This window comes from Populus alba, chromosome 1 (assembly GCF_005239225.2).
Source record: "Populus alba chromosome 1, ASM523922v2, whole genome shotgun sequence".
NCBI classification, from domain to species: Eukaryota; Viridiplantae; Streptophyta; class Magnoliopsida; order Malpighiales; family Salicaceae; genus Populus; species Populus alba.
In genome coordinates, this window is record NC_133284.1 from 34,493,593 (window position 1) to 34,500,844 (window position 7,252).

Sequence of the window (7,252 nt, forward strand, 5' to 3'; positions counted from 1 at the left end):
TCATGGGTCAATTTACAATTTTTAAGAGTTGATATGGTAAAATCAGCAGCTTAATTGCATAAATATTGAATTTTAGTGGCCAATTGAGGACTTGATTAAATCAATTCAAAACCAAAGACCAAAATGGAAACAGACGTTGAATTCTAGGGTTTGAATTGAAGTTTGTCAGGGTTGAAATTGAATAAAATTGAAAGTTTAAGGCCAGTCATGGGTGTAATTAGAGATAAATCGCAAATTAAAGGACTAAAGCGTAATTGTCAGAAAAATATTGTTCATCTTCTTCTTCAAAGAGCCTACCTGATGGACCTCCTTCCCAAGGCATTTGATGCCTCGTTTCTTCCCCAAATTAGATGAAACTTGCACGAAAATGATACCCTAACACCTGACTACACGCTAGTATAAACCATTCAGGTTGATTGAGGCTTCAGAGGCAGCGACACCGACCCAAAGTGGCCAACCCACCCAACCAATTTTCCTCCGCAAAACTAACAGTTCATCATTGCTACTTTGATCCAATGGTTGGGATGCTTTCGGGTAGAACCAAGGGTCGATATTTGGCACCAGAAGAGATAGTGTCCCTCTTCCACCACCTATAAATAGATTTTATTTTCATGCTCTAGAGGTGGAGAGAATTTGGTCCAAAATTGGAAGAAAAAAGAAAACCAGTCTCCCCCCTCATCTTTGATGCCAGCCGAACCTCTCTCCTCTCTCTCTCTCTCTTTCTCCATCACGGCCTTCAGCTGCCAAAAACTTCACCACCGTCTACAACCACAACAACACAACCAAGTACCGCCACTAGCATCCTCGTGATCCACCAGCACCACCACCGCTAGAGAACCAAAAAAGAAGAATAGAAAATAGAAGGAAGGAGTTGAGAAAACTAAAAGTAGCAAGGAAGAAGAAAAAAAAATAGAAACCCGTAACAACCACCGTCTACCACCACAGCAACACCATCGAGAGCCGCCAACACCACCAGGTCAGCTTCTTTCTTCTTCTTCGTCTACGCTGGCTCCATTGTTCATGTTGCATGTGAACACTTGAGAGCATCTCCATTACTCACTGGGCTAGGCAGCGCCGATCCAGACCTAAATTGTTGGGTCGGGTCTGGCCTAGTTCAAAAAAATTAAAAAAAATCCTTTTAAAAAATTTTGTGATTTTCCCGCATATTGTTTTTATCAATTTTGCTTAATGTTGGTTTGTATTTTTATATTGTAAAGATATAGGTCATGTATGAAAATACTCGGTTTTCATTAAAACATTGCAAAAAATTGACTTTATGACTGGCCTTAAATGAAGGCCTATACACAAGAGCCTTTCCTGGTGAAGACGCACATCCTGAGCCCTCAAGATGACCGTTGCCCTTTCTGTGAGCATCATTCAGAAATTGTCTCCCACATCTTCATGCATTGCCTAGTGGTCTAGAAACTATGGAATAAAATTATAGCTTAGAAAGGTCTGAGCTGGGTAATCCCATATACCCTTGACGACCTTCAATGTCAATGACTATGTCTTCTGCAGGAAAAACATTGTAAGTTTGAAAGATCTGTTTGGGGGGGCTTTATGTTTAGCATTGTGTGGACTATATGGAATGCTAGGAACATCTTGATATTTAAGGAAAAGCAGCCAATTTGGGAAGATATCCTATGGCATTTATTTTACTTCACTGCAAGCTGGATTAGAAATTTGAACTCTTCATTTTGGTATGGTATATCGGTGCTGATCAGTATAGGAATCACGATTGGATAAGGAAAAAAGTGATTGAAACATATTTAATTAAAAAATGAAAAAATTATCTTGTTTTTGGTATAGTTGTAAATTTCTTATTTTAAAATAGAAAGTAAGAGAAAACATATTTCTTACAATGTCCTCTCTCTGTTTTTTTCCTTGTTGTCTCGTTCTTTCCTCCTCGGTTCGTTCTCTGGCTTTTATAGCCACAAAATGCATGCGTTTCCCAGGAACGTTATTGCTGAAGTAATGGTAAGTTGGTAACAGTTGGCATGAGACATGCTCCCCTATTTGAAGCAACTCCACCACTACTATCTTTACTGCCTTTTACTGTAGAAATTGTTGCTTGAAGGAGACAGTGAACAATGTGCAGTAATTCTTAATGAAATGGTGCCATTTTCAATTTTAAAATGATATTTTTGATTTGATCCTTGGATATTTTTACAATTTTGTAATCAAGCCCCCCTGGAAAAGTTGTAATTGAATCCTTTGATTTTAGCACCTTTTCTAGTTTGGATCTTGGTTTCGGATTGTTTCAATTAAGTCCTTAATTGGCAATCAAATTTTAATAATTATGCAATTAAGCCCCTGATTTGACCAAATCAACTCTTCAAAATTATAATTTGATCCCAAAACTTTAATTTCTTCAAAGAAAAGCCTAAATTAACTTAAAAATCAATTTTTCTTGTAATCAAACCTTCCATAAATTCAATTAAACCTTAGATAAAATTTAATTGAGTTCATAAACATCTGATTTTAGACTTTTCTTCCTCAACTTGAATTTTCTTTGTCAACAAGCCTCTCATCAATCAAAAATATACTATCAAATTTCAACCTTTTGTATTTTGTAACCTCCTCATCCAATTTTGACCTTTTTTCAGCATTCCAGCATCCTTTTCTTGCTCCTATTAATTTTTGGATTTCTTCCGAATATTTTTTGATATATTTTTTTTTTATTTTCTTATTTTTTTTGTGGGAACCCAAAAATGGGTTACAACAAGGCTATTCCTAGGACCCTTATAAGAGCTTAGGATAATTTTTTTATTTATTTCCTCGCACACATAATTCTTCATTTATTTGATTACATGTATACATAAAAGTTTTTTTTTGTACGTCAATTTTTTAAACTACAGAAATGCCTTGAGAAATCCTCTATATAGTATTATTTTTATAAAAAAAAAATATTTGACTCGCAATGGAGCATGGGTTACATAACTAGTCATATCTACTAGTAGTTGAATTACACCATTGAATGGTTCAATCCTTCATTAATAATGTAGGGACATCTATCAATAAGTTTAAAAATAAGTCTAAATATCTCAAATGAGTTTTAAGACGAAAAGAAGTGTAATTTTTAATTTGATAATTAAATAAAACTAATAGGGATGGCACGATGTCAGGCCTAACTCCTTTGAGATTGATTACGTTTCAAGTCCAAACACATATGAGTTTGGCAAGACGCCATACCCAAATCCCTTGGACTCGGCTACACGCTAAGCTCAAACACATGTGAGCCTGACAAGACGCTAGACTCAAATCCTTTGGGCTCCACTACACGCTGATACCAAACATATATGAGTCTGATAAAATGCTAGATTCAACTCCCTTGGGCTAGGTTGTGTACTGAGCCCAAGAGCATTGGGTCTAGAAAGATCCTAGACCCAAAATTCTTGGGTTTAGAATCATGTCAGATCCAAACATATAGTCAATGGTCGTTATAGACCTCATGTTGGGTCATAAGGTTATTCCTAGGACCCTTATAAGAGCTTAGGATAATCTTTTTTATTTATTTCCTCGCACACATAGTTTTTTATTTATTTGATTACAAGTATACATAAAAGTTTTTATTTGTACGTGATTAGTACTTAAAAGTGCATATTTATCAAGGTTTTATATCATCATTTTGCACTTAAAGTATCAATAACTCCTTAACTAAAGCATGTTTTACAATAACAAGTCTAATACTATAAAATGCCCTAATATATGGTAAATGTTCATCTTAAATGCAGGCCTATCACATAAATCAAAGGATTGATTGATAACTCCTTAACTAAAAGTGCATATTTATCAAGGCCTATCACATAAATCAAAGGATTGATTGTTGAATTCAACTACTGAAATTTGTGAAGATAAAGAGAGGATGAAACTTAGAAAAGAGATGTTGGTGCAGTCTAAACTGGAACACTGTTCGGTGTTTGGCCCATATCTGGAGTTCTAGAAGTCCAAATGACCTCCATTTTTTTTTTCTGGAAAGCTGAGTCAATTTCCTACAACTTTCATGTTTTCTAGTGGACCCAGTTCGGATGGTAGCATTTTTGTTTTATTCAGACAAAAAGATAAGGATTTTCACCAAGTCAAAAATTGACCACCCACTCAATAATTATTCATCAAATCAATAATTCTGAATTTTGGCCTATAAAAGGAGGTATTTGCCATGTATTTGGGAGCTTGGTTGTTCATATCAAGTTCATGCTCTTTATTTCTCTCTTTATATTTTTTTTGTAATTCTTAAGTTTTGCTTTCATTAATATCTTGTTTATGTTTTTCATTTCCTTTCCTTTCCTTAGTTAACTTGTATCTTATTTATGTTCTTGTTTTGTCTATTTATGTTTCTCTTCTTCATTATGTTTAGCTAAGTTTATTATGTCAAGGTGAAAAGGTAACACTAATGGTGTAAGAATAAGTATGGTGTAAACTCAATATGGACCTTAATGTTTAATATTAACATTTCATATCTTTTTATCTTATTAATTCTTAATAACTTGCTTGTTAAATGGTTAATCTAGATTTGTGTTGTATAACACTTGGTACAACAAATGTTTGGCACTCTCACAGCTTAACCGTATGGTATTACCTACACCTGAGCTATGAAAGGAACTTGATTTGCTGTCAACATAAGTTAGCATCATGAATTCCTGACAATATTTAAATATTTGGTGTTATGTAAATAAGATAATTAATATGATCATGTTAATAATTTATAATGAGCTATTAATGAGAAATCATCCGATTGGAACCTCCTTTGTGTGTGGTTTCCAATTGAATAATAAGAGTTTATACTATACTTGTTTGAAATACCATTAGTGGATCCTCTAACCTTGACATTTGTTTTTATCATTGTTTAATCCTTACATTAATCTTTCATCTCAAAGTTCTCATTAATTTCTTCATCTTTTTTTATTATTATTATTATTATTATTATTATTATTATTATTATTATTACTATTATATATTATTACTATTACTATTATTATTATTACTATTTACATTCTCAGGTATAATTATTATTATTTACATTCTGTTTATATTATATAATATATCTCTTTGATCTTTTCATAAACTCAGTAAATAGGCTGGAAACCTGTGACCCGATCTTTTAGATCATTCTCAGGTATAACAACGCCACGTACTGAGTATTATTATTACTATTACTATTACTATTACTATTACTATTACTATTATTGCTATTATTGTTATTATTGTTGTTATTGTTGTTGTTGTTATTGTTGTTGTTGTTATTGTTGTTGTTGTTATTTATAATTTATACAATTAACCTCTATGTGGTTCGACCTCGGTCTTGCTGGGTTATTTATTACTTCGACACTCCTGCACTTGGGAGAAGACATCAATCTTTTGGTCGTGTCAAGTTTTTGGCGTCGTTGCCGGGGAGGTAAATTCTTGTACAAATTATAGTATTTATTTTGTTTTCTCTTTTCACTTTTCTTGTATCTAACTTTGTTTCTTTTATTTTGTTTCTTTTTCTTTTGTTTTCTTCTTCCTTTTATTCTCTTTCTACACGTGCATGAGTGTTTGGTCACGTACATTAAGTGGTAGACTTTGTAGGGTATCCTCATTATTTTCAGAAAATATGGCCGAAGAAGATAACCAGTCACTTTATAATGAGAATAATGAGAATAACTGTGTTAGGACACTTAGAGACCACATGAATCCCACAAGAACAAGTGCACCCTCATGCATAGTTTTCCCTCCTGATGCATCTCATTTTAATTTTAAGCCAGGCATTATTCAACTTTTACCTTCTTTTCATGGCTTGGATTTAGAAAATCCATACTTGCATTTGAGAGAATTTAAAGAAGTTTGTAACACCTATAATGACTTAAATTGTAGCATGAATACCATTAGATTAAAGCTTTTTCCTTTTTCATTAAAAGATAAAGCTAAAACATGGCTACAAAATCTTAGGTTAGGATCCATTCATGCTTGGGATGAAATGCAACAACAATTTTTAAAGAAGTTTTTTCCATCTCACATAACCAACTCTTTCAAAAGACAAATCACTACTTTCACTCAAAAACCAGGTGAAACATTTTACCAATGTTGGGATAGGTATCGAGACTTGCTTAATACTTGCCCTCATCATGGTTTTGAAACATGAAGATTGGTTTCACAATTTTATGAAGGATTAACACCTAAGGATAAGCAAATGGTTGAATTGATGTGCAATGCAACTTTTGAAGATAAAGACCCTAATGAAGCAATGGAGTACCTAGACTTGCTAGCTGAAAATGCACAAAATTAGGACACTATAGGCACTTATGAGGCACCAAGTTAAACCCAACCTCATACATCTAGTGGAGGTATGTATAACCTTAGGGAAGATCATGACCTCCAAGCCAAGTTTGCATCTTTAGCTAGAAAAGTCGAGGCACTAGAATTGAAAAAGATTCGTCAATTAAAATATGTTCAAGACATTGTGTGTCAAATCTATAAAACAAATGAACATGCAACCAATGACTGTCCAACTTTGCCTTCTTTCAAGCAATGCCTCAATGAACAAGCCCATACTTTAAACAGTTTCCAAAGGCCCAATCATAACCCATGCTCGCAAACATACAATCCTGGTTGGAGAAATCACCCAAATTTCAGTTGGAAGAGTGATAACAATAATGCACAAACTTCACAGCCACCATTTCAAGCACACCATAATTTTCAAAATTCTCATGGATATGCACCTCCTTATGCTGCAACTCCAAGAAGAAATCTTGAGGAAACATTGCATGTATTCATTGAAAAGCAAGAGACAATCAACACTCAACTTGCTCAAAGCATGACAAATTTTAAAGATGCTCTTGCAAAATTCACATCTGCTCTCAGTTTTCAAGAGAAAGGTAAGTTTCCACCTTAACCACAGCAAAATCTAAAGGGGCAATACAATGCAAATGCGAGTAGTTCTGGAAGCCAACACATGGATCAAGTCAAATCAGTCATCACTCTTCATAGTGGTAAGGTTATTGAAAAACCCATTCTTGAACCTTATGAGAAAGATGATGAGTCAATCTCTGAGGGTAAGGAAGGGGTTGAATCTGAACATTGTGAAGAAAAGACTGATTCTCCACCAGCACTTCCATTTCCTCATGCCATGACCAAACAAAGGAAAGTCAATCACAATTCTGAAATCCTTGAAATTTTCAAACAGGTAAGGATCAATATACCTTTGTTGGATGCTATTAAACAGGTACCTTCCTATGCTAAATTTTTGAAAGATCAATGCACTGTGAAGAGAAAA

The 7,252-nt window shown here is 34.0% G+C and overlaps 1 non-coding gene across 1 annotated transcript; it reads right to left on the reverse strand.

The window, feature by feature from the left end:
* Nucleotides 1–6,002: 6,002 nt before the first annotated feature.
* Nucleotides 6,003–6,111, reverse strand: LOC118055501 (small nucleolar RNA R71). The gene has a single exon (XR_004688665.1). It is a non-coding gene; the product is annotated as a small nucleolar RNA R71 (small nucleolar RNA).
* Nucleotides 6,112–7,252: the final 1,141 nt, after the last annotated feature.